Source organism: Manacus candei, unplaced genomic scaffold (assembly GCF_025592945.1).
Source record: "Manacus candei isolate 608988 ecotype Guabito, Panama unplaced genomic scaffold, ASM2559294v1 h1tg000110l, whole genome shotgun sequence".
NCBI lineage: Eukaryota > Metazoa > Chordata > Aves > Passeriformes > Pipridae > Manacus > Manacus candei.
The window spans coordinates 254,090-280,542 of record NW_026138158.1 but is presented as its reverse complement, the minus strand read 5'-3'; the positions used below and the strand labels follow the sequence as shown (position 1 = coordinate 280,542).

At 55.5% G+C, this 26,453-nt stretch overlaps 1 pseudogene; it reads left to right on the top strand.

The window, feature by feature from the left end:
- LOC127461657 (zinc finger protein 729-like) overlaps positions 1-26,453 on the top strand; it is a 258,708-nt pseudogene that overhangs the window by 10,413 nt on the left and 221,842 nt on the right.

Here is a 26,453-nt window from a genome sequence, read left to right as displayed (position 1 = left end):
TCCTTGTCCTTCCCTTCGTTACTTTAGGCGTACACTTTTAGACAATATACTTTTAGAAAAACAAGATACAAAATGCTTATTCTGTAAGGCACAATAATTTGTCTTGTGAGCTTAAGAACTGCAGCTGCAGAACTGTCAGCCTGTAGTACTGACAGATTAATTAACCATTCTGCAGCTTGCAGTTCTCCAGCGTTAACAGAACATTGATTACAATAACATATATATATAGAAATATAAAATGCAATACCATTGAATGAGTAAATTACTTTACTACTACTAATTTGATGAGTGAATTACTTTACTACTACTACTTATTTATTACAGGGGGGACCCCCCTAACCCCAGAGAGCAGAGAGGGGAAACTCCTGGGAGGGGATTTTGGGCTGAATGTTGGTGTTTGGGACGTTTTTATGGACACAAGATGCCTGGTGAGTTCTAGAGCTGGACCTGGGCAGAAGGAACCCCCAAGGCAACGTGTTTTTCCCCCCCAACAGGATTTCTGCTTCCCAAAGCTTGGGCAGATGGAGGAGGAGGCTGCGAGGAAGAGGAAGATGCCACGGGCCCCCCAGGCAGGTGAGGAGGAAGTCAGTGCCCCTTTGGGTCGGTCTTCTGTGGCCGTCCTGCCGGGGCCGGAGTTGGGGGGATGTCCTTGGGCTTCCCTGTGGGCCGGAGGCAAATCCCCTGCGTGTCCTTGTTGGTTCCTGCCCCAGGCCCCGAGGTGAGGCCGGAGAGCGCAGAGGACAAATCCCCCCGGCAGAGCCTGGTGGGAGAGGCCGTTTTGAAGGGCTCCCCGGCGCAGGAAGGCAGCGGGGAGGAAAAGGGCCGGAGATGCACCCGCAGGAGGGGCTCCAAAGCCAGCCCAGGGGGCTGTGAGGAGGAAAGAGCCAGCGTGTGCCGGGAAGGCGGCCGGAGCTTGAGGCGGAGCTGCGAGCTGGTGGTCCCTGAGCAGCCACCCAACAGGGAAAAGCCCTTCAGGTGCTTGGAATGTGGGAAGAACTTCAGGACGAGCACCATCCTCCTCAAGCACCAGCACATCCACAGTGGGGAACGGCCCTACACGTGTGGGGAGTGTGGGAAGAGCTTCAGGGACCGCTCCACCCTGCACCGCCACCAAATGATCCACACTGGAGAAAGGCCCTACGAATGCTTGGAATGTGGGAAGAGCTTCAGGGACAGCTCCACTCTCCTCACCCACCAGCACATCCACACTGGGGAACGGCCCTACACATGTAGGGAATGTGGGAAGAGCTTCAGGAGCAGGTCTGCTCTCAGCACCCACCGTCGCATCCACACCAGGGAGAGGCCCCACAAGTGTGGGGAGTGTGGGAAGAGCTTCACCCACAGCTCTGTCTTGACCTCCCACCAACGGACCCACCAGTAATGGAAGCCCCGAGTGCCCCAACTGCAGGAAGAGCTTCGGCCACTGCTCCAGCTCCATCAGCCATGGGAGGACCCGCGTTGGATGATCCACAGGGACCCCCGTTGGGCACAGACCTGGTGACCAACATTCCTGGTGACCCCTGTTTAGCAGAGACCTGGTGCTGGAATAGAGTTCAAACCTGGAAGAAGAATAAGGACTGGCACATCTGATGAGAAAGAGAAGACTCCAGTTCCCAGATAACATGAAGGTCCTGATGGTCTCTGCAAAGAAAAACCCTGATAGACACCTGGTGTGAAAGGATGTACTGAGGAATGGGGCCAGTGAAGGTCCCACAGCCTTTCTTCACAACCATCCTGCAGAGTGGGAATAGGGAACCTTTTTGACCTCTTTGATTTATCTGTCAAGAAAGAATAGATGGCTGTCATGCTACCCCAAATTTAGCTTTGTGACTAAAGTAACTCAAAACTCCACCCAAACCTGGAAAATAGTCTAAAAAGAAGTCAAGGATAAGGAGAAATGGAAGGAAGATTTGCGCTGAAACTGCTGGATGGGCCGAGGGGCTGATCCTGCCTTCCCTTCCCCTTTCAGGTGGCTCATGGGGTGAGAAATTTAAAGTTCTGCTCGCTGATTCCTTGCTTTTACAGAACTAGAGTTTGCTTTCCCTTCCCAGTGTTTTAGTAGATTGCTGGTTTGGTTTAGAGTTTGTGTTTTGGTTGCTTTGTGGTGTTCTTGCTGTGTTTGAAGTGTGTTTTTGTAGCCAGAGCCTCTCAGCGAGGCCTACGAGCTTTTCTGAGCTGGTCAGGGTTTGTGTTGATCAAGAGTGTTATTGCGTGAGCTGCTGCAGGGATTCCTTTGTAAAGGTGCTGCCAGTTTGTGGGCAGTGGAATAAGTGGTGGGAGATTGTGCTGAGGGAGTTTCCCTGTCCCTGGGAAGTGGCAGTGCCCGAAAAGGGTGATGGAATCCCCTGCCCTTGGGAATGTGTTTGGGGCAGAGTTGGTGCGGGGAACAGCCAAGAGCCCAGACTGGACTGATATGGTTTGGGCTTCCCTGGGGCACTAAGAGGCAAATAGACCTTTGAAGAGTGGGGTAAATGTGCCCTGACCCTCTGTTTTATGTGACCCCCCCCCGTGTTGAATCCCCCCTTAAAGGGGTGGTCGAGGTACATCATGAAATGCCATCATTAAAGCCTGGGGGACAAATGTGGTTCAGTCACCCCTCTAGAATTCCTTAAATTTCAACTGTTGGCACAATGCAAGGCTGAGATTGGATCCAGCAGCCCCCAGCACCCAGAGGAAGTTGGGAGCTCAGGGGGACCACCCCCCTTTCCCAACCCCCCAGTGCCCAAAGACCCCCATGGGACCGTCCATCCCTCCAGACCAGCCCCCTTTTCCACCCCTCTCCCTGTTCCTCCCACTTTTCCATGGTCCCCTCAATCCCCAGCCACCCCAAGATCAGTTTTGGGGTCCTAACCCCCACTTTTCCCCCCTCTCCCACCCCTTACACATTATTCCCCCAATCCCCATGTAGCAGTATGTTCAGATACATGTCTGGAATAAAGACAAGTGCCAAAAAATACTCAAGCACACAAAATATCTTTTATTACAGTGAGAATAATAATACTAGTAATAAATTTAACAAGAGGGATTAAAAACTAAAAAGAAAAAAGGATACAAAATAACTATCTTATCGGGTGGCATTAAAACAAATACTACGAACAGCATTTAATAAAGTATTAACTAGTGAAAAAGGGATACCAGAAAAGGATCTTAACACAATATTATGGATAACACGGTATTGGTTAGTAAAAAGGGAAACTAAAGGAAAAATACTATAAACATAAAAGGGGAATTAAAGGAACACTAAAAGGATATTAAAAAGTTTGTTCTCTCAGTTGCTTCCTGTCAATAAACTGTGCTTACCCACACAGACAGGCCAGGGCTGTCAGGATCTGCAGCAGCTGGTCGGTGCCCGTGCTTAGCGGGCGTCCCCGCGGAGCAACAGTCTGGGTGGCAGGATGAGGATCGCTCAGCTCAGCAGCTCCGACACCCCATTTTATCAGTTCCACATTACACTACGTAGGGCCAGTACGCAGTATAAGGTGATGCCCGAATGGCAGCCAAACACCGCCTGATCATTACCTCATGGCAACAGTCTGTGCCTGCCCTACTTGTAGGGCAAGGGGCGAGTGACCCCTGCCCACATCATCTTCCTCCCATCATCATCTTTCTCACCCCTATGTATGACCTCTACCATTGTGTTTCAAGGGTAGATGTCTCTATCTTGCAATATGTAGCAAAACCAAGGAAGAACTCAGCTCTGATAATAGGGGATATCAGGCTGACTTGCTAAAAAGCACAATGGACCTTACAATTAGCTTGTGCCATGAAGTTACATTGTACCATACTCTAGCTGGTTTCACATCCTAATATGATTCTGTTCTCATGCCTCTATGCTCCATTGATCATCTAATTCAAAAGTACCCCCCTTACACCCCAGCCCCCTCATGCTCAGTTTGTGGTTCCCACCCTCCCCTTTTCCCCACTCTTCTGACCTCTCCCACCCCTTTCCCATCAGCCCTCAACCTTCAGTCCCTCTCTTCCTCCCCTTTTGGGATGTCCCATTCCTGTCCCATTCAGTATGGGGGTCCCACCACCCCTTTTCACTCCTTTCCACACCTGTTTTCCCACCAACCCCCCTCTTCCCACCCCCACTCACCCCAGAGCTCCTCTCCCGAAGCCGGGGGGGCTCCCAGTAGCACCAGAACCTATAAAAGTCCCCCCAACAATGGGGTTAGGTGGGGTCCTGGGTTGGCTTTGGTTGGTTTGGGGGGTCCTTGAGGAGCTGTGGGCATTTTAGGGGTGTCCCAGCACCTTTTGGGGTGTGCTGGGTGCCGTGTTGAAGGGCAGGTGCCTGAAGATGCAAAAGGAGCTCCAGAGTCAAAGACACATCCTCATAGAGGTACAGTCAATGCTCTACTTTATTATAAAATTACCCAAACTATATAGGGTCCTACAGGGTTCACACGCTACAGGTATAACTCTATCTCCTCACATCCCCCAGGCACGCAATCAGACGTTTCCAGGCCCTCCCATCCTGGATAACATTCTCTTTTCATGTTTATCTTCATGTGGCTTCCTCCTGTGTGTTGCTCAAGGACACACTGTCCTTGCTGTCTGGATTGTGCAAGCCTTCAACAGTATGTTATGTCCTGTATTGTTCAGCATACTCTCAACAGGGTGCCCTCCCAAATCCCCCCCAAATCAGGGCAGGGTTTGGGGGGTCCAGGCCGGGCCCGAGGCCACGGGGAGGGGCTGCGGCTGCCGGCGGCTCAGGAGCTCTGTGGGGAGAGAAAAGGGGGTGAGAGCGGGGTGGGGGGACAGGGGGGACACCGGGATACACCCAGACCTGGACTGGAGCCAGTGGGACCAGAACTGGGGCAACTGGGATCATACTGGGAGCAACTGGGAGCATGTTGGGGGCAACCGGGATATACTGGGAGTGGCTGAGAGTGAGTGGAACCATAATAGGGGTGAATGGGAGTAACTGGAACCACGCTGGGGGCAACTGGGATCATCCTGGGAGCAGCTGGGCCCCTGCTGGGCTCATACTGGGGTCAGACTGGGATCTTACAGGGAGAGACTGGGTCAATCCTAGGGGCAGCTTGGAGCAACTGGGATCACACTGGGAGGAACTGGTACCAACTGGTACCATGCTGGGGAGTACTGGGATCATACTTGGATCACAGTGGGAGCAGCTTGGCCCATGCTGGGAGCCACTGGGGCCACAGTGAAGGTGACTGAGGTTATACTGGGAGTGACTGGCAGCATTCTGAGAGCAGTTGGGACCATGTTGGCACAACTGGGATATACTGGGAGCAAGTGAGATCTCACTGGAGGTGACTGGGATCATAGTGGGAGCATACAGGTACCATGCTGGAAGTGACTAGGAGCATGCTGAGGTCAACAGAGATCATACTGGGAGTGACTGGAACCATAGTAGAGGTGAATGGGAGCAAATGGAACCACACTGGGGGCAACTGGGATCATACTGGGAGTGACTGCAATAATACTGGGAGTATGTGAGAGGCACTGCAGCCATACTGGGAATGACTGGGGTCAAACTGGATTCATACTGGAAGTGTCTGGAAGTTCCTGGGATCATACTAGGGATGACTGGACTCAGAGTGGGATCATACTGGGAGCAACTGGGACCATGCAGGGGCAAATGACCTCCTCCAGTCAGTGACTGAAAGTGCCTGGGACCATACTGGACTCAGACTGGGAGTCCCTGAGAGGGACAGGAACCATCCTGGGGGGACTGGGAGCAACTGGGACCACCTTGGGGGCAGCTGGGATCCAATTGGGAGTGACTGGGAGTGACTGGGATCCTAGTGGGAGTGACCAGGACCATACTGGAAGCATCCTGGGAGTGACTGTCAGTGACCGGGATCATACTGGGAGTGACTGGAACTACACAGGGGGGAACTGGAAGCAACTGGGATCATGCTGGAAGCAAGTGGGAGGGACAGGGTGCATGCTGGAGGCAACTGGCATAGTCTGGGAGTGACTGGGATTGTACTGATTGGAACTGGAAGCATCCTGGGGCAAGTGAAAGTAAGTGGGTATGACTACGAGCATGCTGAGGGCAACTGGGATATACTGGGAGTGTCTGCAGCATCCTGGGGCTGACTGGGACCACACAAGGACTGACTTGGACCATGTGGGGAGCAACTGGAAGTGACTGGATCTACAAAGGGGCAACTGGGATTGGCTGGGACCATTCTGAGGGAAGACTGGGATCACACTTGGATTGACTGGATCTGTACTGGAGGCAACTGGGAGCAACTGGGACTATGCTGGGGTTACTGTGATTGTACTGGGATCATACAGGGATCATACTAGGATCATACTGGGAGTTACTGGATCTATGCTCAGGGCAACTGGGAGCAACTGGGATCACACTGGGAGGAACTGGGAGCAAGTGGGACCATGCTAGGGACAAGTGGGATCATACTGGGATCTCAGTGGGAGCAGCTTGTCCCATGCTCGGGTGACTGGGGTCATACTGGGAGTGACTGGGACCACATTGGGGATGACTGGGAGTGGCTGTGAGCAACTGGAATCATGCTGGAAGGTACTGGGAACAACTGGGAGTGAGTGGGACCACACTTGGGGCAACTGGGATATAGTAGGAGACACCAGGACTGACTGGCAGCAACTGGGACCTTGCAGGGGGTAACTTGGATCCTACTAGGAGAGAATGGAATCAGACTGGGAGTGACTGGGATCATGCTGGGATCAGACTGGGTGTGAGTATAAGTGACTGGGCCCATCCTGGGGGTGACTGGGCCCATCCTGGGGGTGACTGGGAGCCCCTGGGCCCGTGCTGGGAGCCCCTGGGCCCCCCTGGCTGGAACTGCTTTCCCTCCTGCGGGTTCTTGGCAAAGGCCCCAAAGCACAAACTCTACTCCGAGCCCTCGGTGCGTTTCCTCCCTTTGGGCAGCAGCAGCTCCTGAGCCCTGAACAGGCTCCTGTCCCCTGCAAACACTTCCCCTGCCTTTGACCTGTGAGCTCTCAGGGACTCACACATTTACTGAATATTGAAACTTGGCCTTTTCTCTTATTTTTCTTCTTTTTTTGTCTCTCTTTCCCCTTTATCCTTTCTAAAATTCCCCCTCCCCTCTCTTCCCCTCCCCTCTCTGTTCCCCTCCCCTCCCTCTGTCATTTGTGCCACCTCCTCTCCTCGATGCGTGTCCAGCTCGGGACAAACCCTGCCCTACCAGGGCTGCCCGTGGTGCCCCTTGGCCCTGACAGCTCCGGGGCTGCAGAGCCCCACAAGGGCTGTCCTGGCTCGCTGGGCTGTGGCCAAGGTGGGGCTCGGCTGCCTGCAGGTCCCCTAAGCCTCTCCCTCGGGACCGGGCGCCCCAGAGGATTCACCTGCAGTGACTTCACTTGGCCCAGGATGGTTCCAGTTCCCATCAGGACGATCCCAGTCATGCCCAGTCACTCCCAGTCTATGCGAGTTGCCTCCAGTGTGCACCCTGGCACTCCCAGTTGCTTCCAGCATGATCCCAGTTTCTCCAAGTATGTCCCCAGTTGCCTTCCAGCATGGCCCCACTGGTTCCCAGTTCCCCCCTGCGTAGTTCCAGTCACTCCCAGTATGATCCCAGTCACTGACAGTCACTCCCAGGATGGTTCCAGTATGGTCCTGGTCACTCCCACAGTGATCCCAGTCACTCTCAATAGGATCCCAGTTGCCCCCAAGGTGGTCCCAGTTGCTCCCAGTCCCCCCAGGATGGTTCCTTTCCCTCTCAGGGACTCCCAGTCTGAGTCCAGTCTGGCCCCAGGCACTTTCAGTCTCTGCCTGAACGATGCCATTTGCCCCCTGCATGGTCCCAGTTGCTCCCAGTATGATCCCACTATGAGTCCAGTCACCCCCAGTATGATCCCAGGAACTTCCAGACACTTCCAGTATGAATCCAGTTTGATCCCAGTCATCCCCAGTATGGTTGCAGTGCCTCTCACATACTCCCAGTATTCTTGCAGTCACTCCCATTATGGTCCCAGTATGAGCCCAGCAGGGCCCCCGCTACTCCCACTCTGATCCCAGTTGCCCCCAGTGTGGTTGCTCCAGGATGGATCAGGAATGGGGACCCCTCTGTGCCCCCCCCTTGTGTCACCCTGTTCTGGGGGAGCTTTGGGGGACATCTGCACCCCAACACGGCATCCAACACATCCCAAAGTGTGCTGGTATCCCCTTAAACCACTCCACAGCCCGCCAAGGAACTCCCAAACCCACCCAGGACCCCACCTAACTCCTTTTCTGGGGAGACATTTATGAGCACTGGTGTTAGTGGGAGCCCCTCCCGCTGAAGGTGAGGAGATCTTGGGTGAGAGGGGGTGTTGGGAAGAGGGGGATCAGTGAGTTAGAGGGGATAAAAGGGGTGGTGGGACCTCAAACTGAGTGGGAGGAGAGTGGGACCCCCCAAAAGTGGAGGGGGACTGAGGATTGGGGGATGATGGGAAAGGGGTGGGAGAGGTCAGAAGAGTGGGGAAAAGGGGAAGGTGGGACCCCCAAACTGAACATGAGGGGGCTGGGGATTGGGGGAATGATGTGTAAGGGGTGGGGGAAGGGGGGGAAAAAGTGGGGGTTGGAACCCCAAAAGTGATCCTGGGCAGGCTGGGAATTGAGGGGAACCATGGAAAAACCGTTGTCAGAGACAAAATTGGGTGACCTGAGCCCTGGATGCTTTTAGGAAAGAGGTCTGAACATTTCTTGACTAATGGAGGGGGGTGACTTTTTTATTCTTGACCTTTCCAGTTCTCCATTTGGGGGCAGGATGTCCTCTGGGCCAATGTTTTGTTCCCTTTGCAGTGAGTGCAGCCTCAGAGGGCTGAGCCCTCTCTGGCTGGGCTTGGCCTCTCCTGGAGAGACTCAGGCCTGGCTGGGTTGCCCCAGGCAGACGCTGCAGGAAGAAGAGCTCAGGCCGCCTGGGTCTGGTGTCCCTGGGGCTCAGCCTGTGCCCCATTGCTGGGCAGGGGCTGAGCCCCACCTCTGCCTCGGGGCCTTGGCCAAAGGGCTGCCAAGGAAGAGGCCCAGGAGCCTTGGGGCCTGCCCAGCTTTCCTCCTCCCTGGGGGCTCTCAGTCCTCCCCTGACACCGTGTGGGCCCAAGGCCTTGCTGGCTTCGGGCTCACGGCCCGCCGGCACCATCCCAGCGGCCTGACCCCCCTCCTTCCCCTCTCTCCAGCCTCTCCTGCCTTTTCTGGCAAGGGGCCATCCAAGGCAAACCCCGGTTCTCAGCAATGGCACCTGTGGCACGGCTGCAAGGCTCCAGTGGGCCAGGCAAGAGCAGGAGCACCGAGAGCCTGAGGAGCCAGGAGATGCCCTGGCTGGGCATGGTGCTGCTGCGGGACGAGCTGACACCTCTGCACAGTCTCTGCCCGTCCCTGCCAGCCGACTTCTGCCCAGGCTCTGGGCACGGGGATGCAGCACTGACACTTTTCAGCCCCCGCGCTGTTCCACAGAGGCTGTGATGTCACAAGGCCCTTGCCTGGCAGCCAGGAGATGGGCAAGGCAAGGCAAGGAAGGAGCCTCTGAGCCACCAGCACGCTGTCCCCAAAGGCTGGGGTGGCACAGAAGCCCAGAGTCCCTGAGCTTGGCAGAGACTTGTGAGATCAACCGGCGTCCAGCCTACGCCCCATCCCCAGCACGTCAAGCAGAGCACGGCACTCAGTGCCATGGCCAGTCTTTGCTTAAACACCTCCAGGGATGGTGACTCCACCACCTTCCTGGGCAGCCCATTTCAATACCTAATCCCTCTTTCTCTCCAAAAAGTCCTGCTCCTGTCCCTGACAAACAGCCCCTGACAGGCAGGTCCTCGTGTCCTCTTGTCCTATTGCCAGTTGCCTCGGAGAAGGGGCTGACCCCCACCTGGCTCCAGCCTCCTGTCAGGGAGTTGTGGACAGGGAGAAGGTCAGCCTCGAACCTCCTCTTCTCCAGGTTGGAGAAGCCCAGTTCCCTCAGCTGCTCCTCACAGGACATGCACTGCAGACCCTTGCCCAGCTCCATTGCCCGGCTCTCCACCCACTCCAGCCCCTCAAGGTTCTCCCTGAATTGAGGGGCCCAGAGCTGGACGCAGCACTCCAGCTGTGGCCTCACCAGTGCCCAGTCCAGCAGAAGAATCCCTGCCCTGCTCCTGCTGCCACACTCTTTCTGATCCAGGCCAGCCTGCCCTTGGCCTTCTTGCCCACCCGGGCACCCACTGGCTCAGGTTCAGCCTCTGTCCACCAGCACCCCCAGGGCCTCTCCCACAGGGACCCTTTGCAGCTCCTCTGCCCCCGGCCTGGAGCTGCAGGGGGTTCTTGTGGCCAGAGGCCCCAAAGGCACCAAAGGCACTCTTGAACCTCATGCCCACGGGCTCGGCCCAGAGGTCCAGCCTGTCCAGGTCCCTCTGCACAGCCTTCCTACCCTCCAGCACATCCACACTGCAAGCCAGCTTGGGGTCCTCTGCCAATTTGCTCATGGAAGACTCAATGCCCTCCTGCAGATCCCCACGAAAAATATGCAACAGGACTGGACCTGTTACCCAACAAGTTCTAGTGCTTGACAAAGGAGCCCACCCAGCAGTGGGGAGAAACTGCTGGCAGGAGATTGAATGGGGGCAAGAGACAATGGATGATGGACAAGTTCTGGGCCATGGCCATTTGTTAGAAAAACAAAGTAAAAGTTTAAGGCCTGCCATATTTCAGTGGTCAGAGACCTGGCAGAGAAATCTATTTTTGAGACCTGGACACCAAGAAGGCAGAATTTCTAAACCACAAAGACCCTTAGAGAAACCAAAGACGAAGAGAAAACTAACACAGACGGTTACTGTCACTCTCCCTATCTAGGGAAAAGACAAGAAAAGGACAAAAACTGTGGACTAAGCATCATTCAAAGTGAGAAATCAAGAGCCAATAGAAGAGAGAATAAGAATTCCTGCAGAGAACTGGTAAGCCCAGGGACAGGAATTTCTTTGTTTGCTAAAATGTAAAAAGAGTTAAAAGTTTTGAGAACTGATGTACAGGTGTTAGAGAGCAATTCCTGTGTCCCTTCAGCACTGCATGAAGTAGGGTCACCTCTGGAACCCAACCAACTGCTCAGAGATTTTATTCCCCGGCTTTCGCTGACGGTTTCTGGGGACCCAGATGAGACAAAGCAGCGCCGACAGGGCAGAGCAGAGGAATCGTTGGCCCTGCAGCGTGTACCAAAGGAGTTCCCTGGTCTGGAGAGTTCACCACACCTTCTTTTGTGGGAAAAAGAACAGGCCATGAATTTTGGGTACTTGATTTTAAGGCCTTTTGCCTGCACATAAGGCACAGCAATGGGAAGGATGCAGCATGAGGCTGAGAGGTTTCTGTCATGGTTTGTGGGCTTGGGTGAGATTGGACCATAATTACAGGACACCTGTAAAATCTGGGCTTTGGGAAAGGTTGGGGAGGGTTGGGAAAGGTGTTCAAAGGGTGGTTTTGCCTGAGGTGTTAAACATGGGAGCGGGTCTGTCTTCCCAATTCTCAAGAGAAGAGATCCCAGAAAGCTCCCCTGCAGGTTGTGTTTTAAGGAACAGGAGAAGAGACTGAGGGTAAGGGGTTTCTTTCCTGGAGGGAAGGGCTGTCGTTCACTTGCAGGAGCCCTGCGCTGAAATTACCAGTCCCACTCCCAAAATTGAATAGAGACAAAGATTCCTGCCAGACAAAAGGTGGCAGGACAGAAAGCTCTTGCTGCCCATGGAGTGCCCATGGTGTCCCACCAGCTACACCTGAGCCCTTGAGGCTCTAAGCTTTCCTTCCTGGGGGAAAGGCTTGCAGGAGCCCTGCACTGAAATTGCCAGTCTGACTGCCCAAAGAGCTGAAGATTCCTGCCAGACAAAAAGTGCCAGCACAGAAAGCTCTTGCTGCCCATGGAATGCCCAGGGTGGCCCCCCCAACTGCATCTGAAACCCGAAGGTTCCAGGCTTTCTTTCCTGGGGGAAAAGCTTTGACATTAAAAAGAGTCCCGTGGCAGACAGGTGGGGCTGCACTGTGGGGGTGTGAGGTGTTGGTTCTTTGGTTTCCAGGGGCTATTCCAGAATGGAGAGGAATGGCCATGACATCACAAAGGAGCCCATGGCACAAAGGTGGGGCTGCATTCTGACCTTGTGGGGTGTTGGTTCTTTGGTTGCCAGGGCCCATTCCAGAATGGAGAGGACAGGCTGTGACACCACAAAGGAGCCCTTGGCACACGGGTGGGGTTGAACTGTCACATGGGGGGGACTTGGTTCTTTGGTTTCCAGAGGCCATTCCAGAATGGAGAGGATAGGCCAGAATGGATAGGACAACAAAAGGGTCCAAAGCACATGGGTTGGTCTGCACTGTGGTGTGGGGTGTTGGTTCTTTGGTTGCCAGGGCCTATTCTGGAATGGAGAGGACAGGCTGTGACAAGAAGTGCCTGTCAGAACTGCAAAGACGGACGCACAAGAATCTTATGTGGGCATATTCTCTGTTCTGCCCTGCACACCTTTGTGCTGGGGTCAAAACTCAGCCTCTCTGCTTCCCTCTCCTAAGGGACTTGTTCTTAGACATCCCTTTCCCCTACGCTCCTTTCAAAAGCCCTCCTGGCAATTCCCAAGCCTGTACCTGGCTCTCATCCCCTCTCTGGCTCAGAGCCCTCAACTTATCTTTCAGAGAGCTGGGCCTGTCAATCCATCGTCCCTTTGGCTGGCTCAGAGGTTGCTGCAGTCGCTGGGTTATTCTCTTCATCAGCTCCCAGAAAGAAAACCAAAATCAATGCAGGACTTTAGCAGCACATCAGCCAAACCCCAACCATTCCACCACTCACCATCTCCTAAGTGCTCTGAGGTCCTCCAGTCCCTGGCTCCTGCTAGAGTCGCAGCCTGCGGCTCTCACTGCATGGCACACCTGGAAGAGGGAAAGAAAATGTTCTGTGGCATTTCTGAAAGTTCCCTGGGCCCCTGCTCCTCCTTGCTACCTCCCCGACTCACCTGCAATGCTCATCTCTTTCCAAAGGCTAGCGGGATGGTACCTCCAAAGAGAAGAGGGAAATGCTTCATTGCTGAGCCCTGCAATACCCTGCCCTTGCCCACCAGGCCAGCACAAGAGCACCTGACCTTGTGGCTCGGCTCCTGGGCCTGTGGCTCTGCTCCCCTGGCAATAGGCACGGCCACTGCAAAGAAATCCCCCAGGGAAGGCACACACTGACGGATCCCCTCAGAGGGCAACATTCTCACCAAAGCTCCCCTCTCAGCTTCCTTTACACTGACCTCTGACTGCAGGGACCTCCTTCCCACTCTGCTGATGCTTCTCAGGTTGCGAACCACCTGGAAATAAACCCAAATGCCAAGGGATGTGCTTAGATTCACCAAAGATACAGCCCACCAGAATTAACATCTGATTCAGACTGGCAGGAAAATGCTCACCTTGCTCATTGTCCCTCCAGTGCCAAAGGCCCCCCCACCGCTTGCATCCCACCTGGAAAGAACAAGAAGACGCTCACAGAACGACCTTTGAAGAGAAGTGCCTGTCAGAACTGCAAGGAGGGATGCACAACAATCTCACGTGGGGGATATTCTCTGCTCTGCCCTGCAGACCCTTGTGCTGGGGTCAAAACTCAGCCTCTCTGCTTCCCTCTCCTGAGGGACTTGTTCTCAGACATCCCTTTCCCCTCCCGGCCATTCCCAAGCCTGGACCCGGCTCTCATCCCCTCCCTGGCTCAGAGCCCTCAACTTCTCTTGCAGAGAGCTGGGCCTGTCAACCCAGCTGCCAAAAGCACGGCCCTTGGGCTGCCTCGGAGGTTCCTGCAGTCGCCCCAGGCCCTGCCCAAGGCCCTCCCATCAGGGGCTGGGCCCTGGGGGCCGGGGGAGAACCCACCCGCGGCTTGGCCCTTCTTGCCCAGCCCTGCTCTGGCCCAGCCTCCTCCCCCTGCACACTCCTCACTGCCACAGCCTGCGCTGGGGCAGCATTTCCTTCCTGGGCCCTTTCCAGCTGCCCCCATGGGGACACTTCCATTTTCTGGGCCAGGCCCCAGAGGCAATCCCAGCCAGTCCTGCCCCTCGTCCCCAGCCCGGCTCACTGACTCCTGGGGGCCCCTGGAAGCCAAGAGCCAAAGGCCGACCCCCCCAGAGTGCAGCCCCACCATCTGCACTGGGGCCCCAGGGCTTCCCTTTCCCAAGCAGCCCCTGCAAAGCCTTGTCAGAGAGAAAACTGGGTGACCTGAGTCCTGGATGCTTTTAGGAAAGAGGTCTGAACATTTCTTGACTAATGGAGGGGGGTGACTTTTTTATTCTTGACATTTCCAGTTCTCCATTTGGGGCAGGGGTACCATGGGGGTCCCTGGGTGTCCCTGGAGCCCTGGAGCGGTTCCCTGGGGCTCTGGGGGGGTCAAATCCACAGTGGGGGGTCCTCAACCACAGAGGTGAGCGTGGGGTAGAGCGGGTCCCCTCAGGTCCTGCCCCAGGAATGACCCTGGAACCTCTCAAACCCTCCCTGGGAATTACACCAGACCCTCAGCCCTCCCTGTTCCCGACCTCGTGGCCTTTTGCCCCCTCCCAGTCCATCCCAGTCCATCTTAGTCTCTCCCAGTGCTCCCCCCACATCTCCACCCTGCTGGTGCCAACAAGCTCCCAACTGGGAGGGCTGAGAGGGGCTTGGGGAGCCCTGGAGGCAACTGGGAGGGAGTTTGGGGGAGCCTGGGTGGGAGGGGAGGGAGGCGGGGGGGGCTTGGGATGAGCGAGAGGGGGTTGGAAAGTCGTGGGGGGGCTGAGAAGGAACTGGGAGAGGTTCAGGGGGGTTCTGGGGGTGATGGGAAGGGGGTTGGAGGGTCCTAAAGGGGCTGGGAGGGGCTTGGTGGGATTCCTAAAGGGGCTGGGAAGGGACTGGCAGGAGGTTTCAGGGACACCTGGGTGGGCTGGGAGAGACTAGGATGGGGTTTGTGGGGTCCTGGGTGGTCTCTAGGAGGTTTTGGGGGTGCTGACCCCCCGGCTCCCCCCAGAGATGCCACCGGACACCGTCCGCAGCAAGATCCTGGTGGGGGTCGGGGGCTTTGTCTTGGGCTTGGTCTTCCTGGCGCTGGGGCTCGGCTTCTACCTGCGGGAGAAGGTAAAGGGGGGTCCCCAATGTTGCAAAGCAGTTTAAATTTAGTAGTAGAATGGCTAAGGCTTAAGTAAGAGGGTAGGCCTAGAAAGCAACACTTTACAGTAGTGAGTTAAGCAGCAGCCTTGTTCGTGGGAATAGAATGTACTGAAGAAGTAGAAATAATAATCAAAAGATTTAGTCAAGCATGTACGTAACGATTTGTACCTTAGATGTGGTAAGGGTCTGTTAAACAGTTTCTAGGGGGGTAAGACAACTTAAGCAGATTTATGATTAGAGTAGATGATTGTTAATTGTTATAAACTACTGCACCTGGTTTGCTATAGAAACTGTAATTGTTTTAGCCTTGAGAATACATGTAAACTTGTTTGTGTATAAAAGCTGAACTGAGAACGAGGGTCGTTGGAATCCTGTCTTGGGGCGTTAGCCCGCAGGTTCCCGGGGCCCCGAATAAAGCACCCATAAACCGGCACTTTGTTGGTTTGTGTCTTTGTTTACGGGCAACACCAAGGCCCGTGTCCCTCCCTTGCTCTCCCACAGCATCTGTCTCCCCCCTGTTCCCTCACCCCGCTCTCACCCCCTTTTCTCTCCCCACAGAGCTCCTGAGCCGCCGGCGGCCGCAGCCCCTCCCTGTGGCCTCGGGCCCAGCCGGGACCCCCCAGTCCATCCCCATGCTGAGTTTGGGGGGTCGTGTGTCCCCCCCAGCCCTGCTTTTATTCTGACCCCAGCTGGCTGCTCCCAGTGTTCCCAGTAAAGCTTCCCAGTTCTTCCCAGTCCCTGTTACTGGGGGCAGTGAGGGCAGGGGGGAGGGGATCCCTGTCATAGCTTTACTTGTTCTGAAAAACCAAGCAGGAATTTTTCTTTCCCCTGCCCCACTGGAAAAGAAAGATGTTGAATGGGGGAGGGGGCTTTGCCTTGGGTGACTCACACCCACAAAGGAACTGGCCCAGCCCACATTGCAGGTTGGGAGCCCTCAGAAGGCTCTGGGGGGGTGGAGTTTTTTGCTTTCTCCTGGGCAAAGGGCAAGGCCCTTCACTTTGGCCTTAACTCAGGCAAGGGGTGTGTTGGAGAGGCTCCGAGGTCCTTTTGTTCTCGGCCTGCTCATCTGGCTGTTTGCTGGTTCCCATTTGCCTTCGTTTCCTGCGCCCTGTTCTGCCCCCAGCCCAGACCTGCTTGGACTTCATGGGACAGGTTTGACCCCCCTCCAGAGGAACCTTTTGGGGAGGAGGACGCCCTTTCCCTCCTCCGCTCCCGTGTTGGTAGTGGCGTGTGTTCATCGGCCAAAAGGGGGAATTCCCGGGCACAGCCAGCCACAGAGAGTGGGAGTTTTGTGGGAAGAACCCCCTTTCCCTCCTTTTTCCCCTTTTCCCACTTTTCCCCTTTCCCCCCTTTCCCCCCTTTTTCTTTTTCCCTCTTTCCCGTTTTCCCCTTTTTCCCCTTTTCCTCTTTTCCCATTTTTCCCTTTTCCCTTTTTCCCCTTTCCCCCTTTTCCTCTTTCCCTTTTTCCCCTTTCCTCTTTTCCCCCCTTTCCCCTTTTCCCTTTCCCCTTTCCCCCTATTCCTCCTTTTCCCCTTTTCCCTTTTCCCTCCTCGCTGGGGGGGAATCTCCAGGGCCGGACCAACAGCGCCCCCTGCTGGACAACACCCACCCCTGCAGTCTCTCCCACACACATCAAACAGCGCCCCCTGCTGGCCGTGATTGGAATTGCTAAAAGCCAGAAAGTTCCCAACTCTTTCCTTTGGAAGGGCAATTTTGGCTACAGGATCATTGTTTGCTTGGGTTTGTGTTCTTCTGTTGTTCTGTCAATAGAAAGATATCCTTTAATAAAGAGCTGTTATTTTTCCTTTCTCCATACTTCCTCAATTGGAGTCTCTTAATTTCAGATTTACAATTGCTTACAGGGAGGTGTTTGGTTTTCCCTATAACTCATCCTCCCTAGCAAAACACTTCAGTCTCATTCAACTGAGACAGAGGTGCTGCCCCATGCTCCTGCCCTTGCCATTGCACATCCCCACATCCCAGAGCCCCAGCAAGAGCCCTGAGGGATGAGGCAGGCACAGGATCTCCCTTCCCAGGGCTGGGGGTCAGGCCTTGGCGCTTTGCAATAACAAAACAGATTTATTCAGCATCACAGACAACGGGACTTTGCTTGTCCCTACCTGTCATCACTGCCTCCAGTTTTCAGCTCTAATTGGAAGCAGGGGACAATTTCTGAGTGCTGGCCCTCAGTGGGACCCATTAATGCCAGGAGAAACTGTGGACTTGGATCTGACTTGGAATTCTTCAGAGGTTTCTTTAACTTGCTCTTTGTCTGATGTTCAGGGACTCAGCACCAACCCCCGAGGGTCATTCAGTGCCTGGGGCTGCGTCTGTGCTGCTGAGCTGGGCTGGGCTCCTGGCACACAGGGAGCTCCTGGCAAGCGGGCAGCGCTGCAGAGAGACAGCTCTGCCCAGGAGCAGCTCCTCTGCACAGCCCAGCAGGGCTGAGGGCACTGCCAGGGTAGCTCAGGGACACCAGCAGGGCACACACAGAGCTTCAAGGGGCTCAGGGCTGGGAGGGTGACTGAGAGCTCCCTGCAGCAGGAATCTTGGCAGGGCTGCAGGGCAGTGCAGGGGCAGCTCCTGGAGGCATCTCCTAAAGCTGGCCCAGCCCCAGCTGATGGGATGGGTGAGGAGGGGGCTGTTGGGGAGCACTTTGGAAGAGCTGTGAAGCCAGGGGTGCAGCCAGGGGTGCCCAAGGCCGTGGGGCAGAGCAGGGTCCTGCAGCCCAGGGCGCTGTGCGGGGCAGGGACTCTGCTGCCTGCCAGGGGCAGCTCTCAGCCGGCCCGGGGAGCTGCTCCAGGGCTGGGGGAGAAGGGCTGTGGGCAAGGAGCAAACCCCAATTGACAGGGGAAGGCAGAGCAGGGCCCTTCTGCTGTCGAGATGGTGCAGCACATGTCAGGAATGATCACAGCTCCAAATGACTGCTGGAGGTTTCTAAGAGGAATTTTCAGGAAATGCAGCAAGGCAGGAGCATCCTGAAAGGGAAGGATCCTGTACTTCCAGTGTTCTTCTTTGGGTTCCCAGGGACGGGCAATGAGAAAGATCAATTCATGTCTCCATTCAGGAGGAAGCATGGAAAATCCAAAGCTGTTCTTCTTCGAGGGCAATGGCACAGGGAGTGTCAGAAATCAGCACCCTGGGCCTCACAGACAGCAGCAGTGGTGCTTTTCCAGCCTCCTCAGGGTTGCTCTAACATTGCCATCAGAGCCTGCCCAGCCAGAGGTGCCCCCGGGCACCAGAGTGCCCTGTGCTGGGAGGGCTCTCAGGGCAGAGCTGAGCACCCAGGGCTGGGATGGGCTCTGGATACACTGCCAGGGCCCAGCCCTGGGCACAGGGAAGCAGCTGCTGGCAGGGACAGCTCCAAGCAGCAGAGCCTGAGCACTCCTCTGCATCGCCCTCTGCTCAGCTGCACAGGGAAAGAGGGAAGAGTTGGGAGGAATTGATTTTGCCGGGGCTGCAGCGTTGCGGCGCAGAGGGAGCCTCCCGGGCCCGGGCCCTGCCCGTGTCCCTCCGTGCTCGGCACTGCCGGCTCCTTGGCGTGCCGCTGGGGCTCCAGCCCCGCCAGCCGCCGCAGCCCCGGCAGCTCCTGCCCCGCCGGCGCTGGCCGCGGGCTGCGGTGCTGCTGGCCGGGCTGCCCGGCTGCCAGGGACCCCCAGCACAGGCCCTGCCCCGCTGCGGCCCTTGGCCCTGTGCTCCCGGGGCCGGGCTGCCATGGCTCCCGGGGCTCCTGCAGCTCCGGGCGCGGTGGGGCCGGCACGGCCCGGCCCCGCCCAGGGACCAGGCCCGGCCCGGCTGCCCTGAGGCTGCCGCTGCTGCAGCTGAGGGCGGCGGCCGGAGGAGGCCTGGGCTGGAGGCGGCTGCCTCGGCACAGTGCTGGGGAGCCCGGCGCCGGCCCACCAGCGGCCTCTCCTCCTGCGCCGGCCCTCAGCTGGACTGGCCACCCGGGGGGCTCCTCAAACAGCCCAGGCCAGGGCGGGGCCCAAAGGCTCACAAGGTGCCCTCGGTTCCAGGAGGCCCCGCAGGGTCACAGTGGCCCCTGGGCACCCGCAGGCCCCACATCACACAGCCCTGGCACTTGCCATGGAAAGGCCCCTGCCCACAACCGGCTGCAAGCGGCCCGAGCAGCCCCTTCCCGCACAGCCGCTCAGGGGGGGCCCTTTCGGCTGCTCTGGGGCACCTTTTGCCTGGAGGGAGCGTGTGGGGATCCCCCCCCGCAGCCCGGACAGCGGCACAGCGGCACCTCCTTGCTGCTGACACCCCCCAGCAGGGGGGAAGCTTTGCTTCGGGCCCTGCCACATCTCGGGCTGCTCCAGGGCTGCCAGGGCTCCTGTGGCAAGCAGCTGTCCCCAGCTGGCCACTCCGGGGGCCAGTGCTCTGTGGGCAGTGCTGGCAAAGGCCCTGGGGGTCCTGGGGGTGCCCACTTGGCCAGGAGTCAGCAGTGCCCTGGCAGCCAGGAGGGACAACCCTGTCCTGGGGGCATCAGGCCCAGCATGGCCGGGCCAGGGAGGGGATTGTCCCGCTCTGCTCTGCCCTGGGGCGGCCTTGTTACAATCTGCTTAAAATGTGCAGAAAGAACTTCAGATTCCAATATTCCCTGGAGCAAAATTAAAACTCATACAAGTTATCTGTTGATACCAAAACTGATTTTATTAATTGCTAAGAGATGCAAAGAGAAAGAGGAAAAAATAAGAAAAGGTTAGAAAATGCTAAGGTTAATTCTAGAAGCAGAGAAAAGATATCACCAAAAACTACCTTTCCTTCCAGCTGGTCTGTGGGGGTGGGGGAAGAAGCAGTTTTTCTGCCTCTTTTTTCTTCTGTCTCTGCTGCTTTTGATGTTCTCTCTTTAGCTGCAGGGGGTCTTTACAGCTTTAGCTCTGTGGAATACAGTCAGGACGTGGTTTCACTGCTCAAACAGGGCTGGATCTCAGGCCCCGCAGAGTCTCATCCAGCCACTCCTTTCGGCCCTCAGAAATACAGTCAGGGTGGAGAAATAAGATTTGACTCGCAGATATGGCACAGAGGTTCTCAGTCCTCTCCAGTAGGGCAGGGTTCCAGTCTCTGGTGGCAGGCAGGCAGCACACGGACCTCTATATCCACGGCTCCCAGTATATCCCAGTTGTGCCAGCATGGTCCCAACTGCCCTCAGAATGCTCCCAGTCACTCCCAGGATGACCCCAGTCACCCTCACTGTGGGCCCAGGTGCCCAAGCTGGGGCCAAGCTGCTCCCACTGTGATCCCAGTGTGATCCCACTTGTCCCCAGCGTGGTCCCACTTGATCCCAGTTCCTCCCAGTGTGATCCCAGCTGCTCCCAGTTGCCCCTAGCAGAGACCCAGTCGCTCCCAGTATGATCCCATTGTGATCCCTGTATGATCTCAGTACAATCACAGTTACCCCAGCATGGTCCCAGTTGCTCCCAGTTGCCTCCAGCACAGATCCAGTCAATCCAAGTATGATCCCAGTCTTCCCCCAGCACGGTCCAAGCCAATCCCAGTTGCCCACTTGTACATCCAGTCACTCCCAGTTGATCCCAATTCCCCCCAGCAGGGTCCAAGACACTCCCAGTGTGGTCCCAGTCACCACCAGGATGGTTGCAGACTCTCCCAGTATATCCCAGTTGCCCTCAGCATGCTTGTAGTCATACCCAGTTACTTCCACTTGCCTCAGGATGCTTCCAGTTCCCATCAATACAATCCCAGTCACTCCCAGTCTATGCCAGTTGCATTCAGCATGCACCCTGTCACTCCCAGTTACTCCCACTTGCTTCCAGCATGATCCCAGTTGCTCCCAGTTCTCCCCTATGTAGTTCCAGTTGCTCCCATTCACTCCTACTATGGTTCCACTCACTCCCAGACACTCCCAGTATATCCCAGTTGCCCCCAACATGCTCCCAGTTGCTCCCAGTATGATCTCTGTTGCCCCATTTCTGGTCCCGCTGGCTCCAGTCCAGGTCTCAGTGTATCCCAGTGTCCCCCCTGTCCCCCCACCCCACTGTCACCCCCTTTTCTCTTCCCACAGAGCTCCTGAACCACTGGCAGCCGCAGCCCCTCCCCGTGGCCTCGGGCCCAGCCGGGACTCCCCAAACCCTGCCCTGATTTTGGGGGGATTTGGGAGGTGTGGCAGTTTGAGCCACATTAGAAATCCAAAATCCAATTTTCAGGCTTCCCCCACCCCTTCCCACAATTATCCTAACACCAGAGAGAAACTTTCAAACCAGAGGCTTCTGTAGGGGAAGGGGGAAGTATATACATTGATTTACACAAATAAATATACTGTACAAACTAAAGGTAACTATATATATATGTATATTATTACGTTTCTGTCAGTCCTTTTAGCCCTTTACCTTAGTCCAGGAAAGGCCTTTTCAGGCTGCTGGGTAGCACCGTCTCTCTTGTGGGAGTGTTCTGGGCCCCCACCAACCTTCAGCTGTTGTTGCAGTTTCTCTCCTCACGAAGTCCAGAAAGATAGCTTTGAGTCCTTGCTCTTCTGCTGCTGTGTGATCTCTCCCTCTCGGTCTCAATACCTCGGTTTGCGGGCTGCTGCAGTGTAATTTATCAAGCGTACGCGTCCTGGAATCTTCATTCCTCCACATCAGTTCTCAGCTGCCCCTGGTCAGCTTCGGCAGGCCGAACTCTTGGCTCGTCTCCAATTTTGCCTGGGATTCTTCTCCCGAGCGCTGAGCCTCCTCCTCCGGCCCGTCCACTTGGCTCAGCTTCAATGCTGAGCCTCTCCTCCACTTACAGTGGAGGGAAAGAAAAACCCCCCTCTACAGGTTCACTACAGAAAAGGAGGGGGAAGAGAGGGCTTGGCTGCAGAGCTTGCCTCTCTTACCTCAGGTGCTGTGAATCTCTTCCTTCACAGCACACACTCCAAATGCTGCCTCTTAACTCTGGCCTAAGCAGAGTTAGGGGGGCCACAGGGCTCCCCTCTCCCCACTGGAGGGGGAAAGAGGGAGCCCAGCCACCCCCTGGCCTTGTCCACCTACATGCAGCAGACACCAACAGCAAAACAACCAAGACAGAACTGCCAACAGCTTCCGGGGCTGTGATATGTGATTTTGAGCAGAAAAGAACAACGAGGACGGTGATCAGCTCTCCAGGGACAACTGCCCTGGCACCCAATCACCTCTGAGCCCCTCGACCTCTCAAGGGGGGCCAATTTCAAACTATGACAGGAGGGCACCTGCCATTCAACATGGCACCCAGCTCACCCCAAAAGGTGCTGGGACACCCCTAAAATGCCCACAGCTCCCCAGGGACCCCCCAAACTAACTCAAATCCTACCCAGGACCCCACCTAACCCCATTGTTGGGGAGACTTTTATGGGCTCTGGTGTTACTGGGAGCACCCCCAGCTTCGGGAGAGGAGCTCTGGGGTGAGTGGGGGGCGGGAAGAGGGGGGTGGGTGGGAAAAGGAGTCTGGAAATGAAAGAAGCGGGGGTGGGACCCCCACACTGAATGGGACAGGAGTGGGACCCTCAAAAGTGGAGGGGGAGGGGAACTGAGGATTTGGGGCTGATAGGAAAGGGGTGGGAGAGGTCAGAAGAGTAGGGAAAAGGGGAGGGTGGGACCCCCAAACTGAGCATGAGGGGGCTGGGGATTGAGGGATGATGTGTAAGGGGTGGGAGGGGGGGAGACAGTGGGGGTTGGAACCCCAAAACTGATCTTGGGGTGGCTGGGGATTGAGGGGACCATGGAAAAGTGGGAGGAACAGGGAGAGGGGTGGAAAAAGGGGGTGGTCAGGAGGGATGGACGGTCCCATGGGGGTCTTTGGGAAAGGGGGCTGGGAAAGGGGGGTGGTCCCCCTGAGCTCCCAACTTCCTCTGGGGTGCTGTGGGCTGCTGGATCCAATCTCAGCCTTGCATTGTGCCAACAGTTGAAATTTAGAGCAATTCTAGAGGGGTGACTGAACCACGTTTGTCCCCCAGGCTTTAATGATGGCAAATCAGATCTACTGATAGAAAATGAATTCTTTTTTTTTGAAAATGATGACACAAAAGGTTTTAATCAGAATTATTTAGTGAACAATAGAAACACTAAAACTATCAGTAGTACAGGATAAGATAGGACAGGGCACTACACTAAAGCAATTGTTGAAGCAATTCTACTGAAGGTGGTAAACAAGCAATAATTCTTAATTAGAGATGGATGGAACTGCCCCAGACCAGCGCTCGTGGGGAGATCTCTGCTCTCAACCTCCAACAGTGACCTTGGGGGGTCCCCAGCCAAGGCAGGAATCTCCACACACCCAACAAGAAGGGTTCTGTTGGAAGAACCTGCCCCTGGGAAAGGGGACTGGCCCTTTCTGGTAGAAACCCATGGACTGACAGTCCTTGGACTCCAGGGGTTCCCTCACCATCAGGGGCTTCATTTGGGGTGAAACCAGTCTGGGGTCCAACATCTCCTGCCTTGGCCTGGCCCCCTCTCAGCTCAGCACTGACCCCTTTGCAAATGGGGCATTGTCTTGGGGCCATTGCAGGGGGATGTCCTGCCCCAGTGTCCCAGTGTTCCTTTAATTGCCAGAGGCCCTGCAGTGTCCCAGTGGCCCCTTGATTCCATGACCTTCGGAAACACCTCAGGGTTCCTTTGGTTCCATGAGGCCCCCATGTCCCAAAGGCCCCTGGATTCCAGGAATTCTGCAGTGTCACAAGGACACAAGTGTGACAAGGGTCACAATACATGGTATTGTACTGGGAGTGACTGGGATCATACTGGGAGTGACTGGAACCAGAGAAATGGTTCATGGGAGCAACTGGAACCACACTGGGGGAAACTGGGATCATAGTGGGAGCAGCTGGGCCCCTGCTGGGCTCATACTGGGATCATTCGGGGACTGACAGGGATCATCCTGGGAGTGACTGCAATACTGGGAGTATGTGAGAGGGACTGCAGCCATACTGGGAATGACTGGGATCAAACTGGATTCATACTGGAAGTGTCTGGAAGTTCCTGGGATCATACTGGGGATGACTGGACTCAGAGTGGGATCATACTGGGAGCAGCTGGGACCATGCAGGGGCAAATGGCCTCCTCCAGGCAGTGACTGAAAGTGCCTGGGGCCAGACTGGACTCAGACTGGGAGTCCCTGAGAGGGAAAGGAACCATCCTGGGTGGGACTGGGAGCTACTGGGACCAACATGGGGGCAACTGAGATTGTATTGGGAGTGTCTGGGAGTGACTGGGATCCTAGTGGGAGTGACCAGGGACTCCAGGGACCACTCTGACACTGCCGGGCATTCTGGAGCTGGAGGGATCTGCAGACACTTGGCAACCTCCTGGAATCAAAGGGCCACTGGGACACGGGGACCAAAGGAACCTGGGACTCAGTGGAGCCTCAGGAAATCCAGGGACCATTGTGACACTGGAGAACCACATAGAAACAAGGGGCCATCCTGATGCTCTGGAACCTCCTAGAGCCAAGGGGCCATTGTGTCACTACAAGGACTTACAGATCCAAAGGAATACAGGGACACTGTGGAATCTCCTGGAGCCATGGGGCCACTGTGGCATCTGGGGCCTCATGGAACAGAAGGAACTCTGAGACATTTGGGAAGCTCTTGGGATAAGAAGGGCCATTGTGACAATACAGGGCCTCAGGAATGCTGAATGCTGAATCATTTTGGAACCTCGTGGAACCAAGGGGACACTGTGACACTGCAGGGTCTCATGGAAACAAAGAAACCCTGGGAAACTGCAGAACCTCTGGAATGGGCCATTGTGACTCAGGGCAATGTCCTTGAGTCAAGGGGCCACTGTGACAGCACCGGGCCTCCTGGAATCCAAGGGACCCTGGGACACAGTGGAACCTCCTGAACTCAAGGGCCCATTGGGATTCTGTGTGACCTGTGCAATCAAGTGGCACTGGGACAGTGCAGGACCCCATGGAACCAAAGGAATGTGGGGACACTGTGGAATCTCACGGACAAGGGGTCATTGTGACATGTGGAGCCTCATGGAACCAAAGGGCCACTGTGACTCGTCAGAACTCCATGGAATCAAGTGATTGTGTGATTGTGTGACTGTGATTCTGTGATTGTGTGATTCTGTGACTCTGTGATTGTTTCATTGTGACATTCTGTGATTGTGTGACTCTGTGATTCTGTGATTGTTTGACTGTGTGATTGTGTCATTCCATGACTGTGTAATTGTGTGAGTCTGTGACTGTGATTGTGTGATTCTGTGACTCTGTGATTGTGTGATTCTGTGATTGTGTGACTCTGTGTTTATGTGATTGTTTGACTGTGTGATTGTGTCATTCCATGACTTTGTAATTGTGTGAGTCTGTGACTCTCTGTGTGATTCTGTGACTCTGTGACTGTGTGATTTTGTCATTGTGTGATTACGTGATTCTGTGATTGTGTGACTCTGTATTGTGTGATTGTGTGACTGAGATTGTGTGATTGTGTAATTCTGTGGCTCTGTGACTCTGTGATCGTGTCATTCTACGATTCTGTTATTCTTTCATTCTGTGATTGTGTGACTGTGATTGTGTGATTGTGTGATTGTTTGATTCTGTGACTCATTGTATCATTCTATGATTCTGTGATTCTTTGATTCTATGATTGTGTGACTCTGATCACAGGGAAAATGTGGATCTTCCAGCACCCAGAAGAGAACTGAGCTCTGAGGTGCCTGAGCTGGGAAATGACACTTTGCCGGGTTGGGGCTTCCCGAGAGGATGGGGATGTCCCGAGATCATGGGATGGTTTGGGTGGGAAGGGACCTTCCAAATAACCCAGTGCCACCCCCCACCGTGGGAAAGGACACCTCCCACTATCCCAGGTTGCTCCAACCTGGCCTTTGACACTCCCAGGGATCCAGGGGCAGCCACAGCTTCTCTGGGAATTCCAGCCCAGTCCCTCCCCTCCCTCCCAGCCAGGAATTCCTTCCCATCTCCCATCTCTCTCTGCCCTCTGGCAGTGAGAAGCCATTCCCTGTGTCCTGGCACTCCATCCCTTGTCCCAAGTCCCTCTCCTGCTCTCCTGGAGCCTCTTTGGGCTTTGGAAGGGTCACACCAGAGCTGGGAGGTGGCAGGGGATTGTCTGAATTTTGGGCTTTCAGCAGGATCTCAGATCCCTTGTCCCATTCAGCAGTGTTGACATTTTCTGCTGGCTGGGTACCCGTGAGGGTTCCTCAGCAGGCAGCCATCGGACAGTGAATGCCCCCCTCCTGCTCCGTGCCTCAGCTTTTATAGCTGAGCTGACCTCCCATGGTCTGCAATGTCCCTGTGGTCAGTTTGGCTCAGCTGGCCTGCTTGGGTCCCCTCCCAGGCTCTTGCCCTCAGCTAAGGAAGGAATGTCCCAGTGTTGGTGCTGTGCTTGGCTGTGGCAGTTTGAGTCACATTAGAAATCCAAAATCCAATTTCCAGGTTTCCCCCCACCCCTTCCCACAATTTATCTCAACGCTGG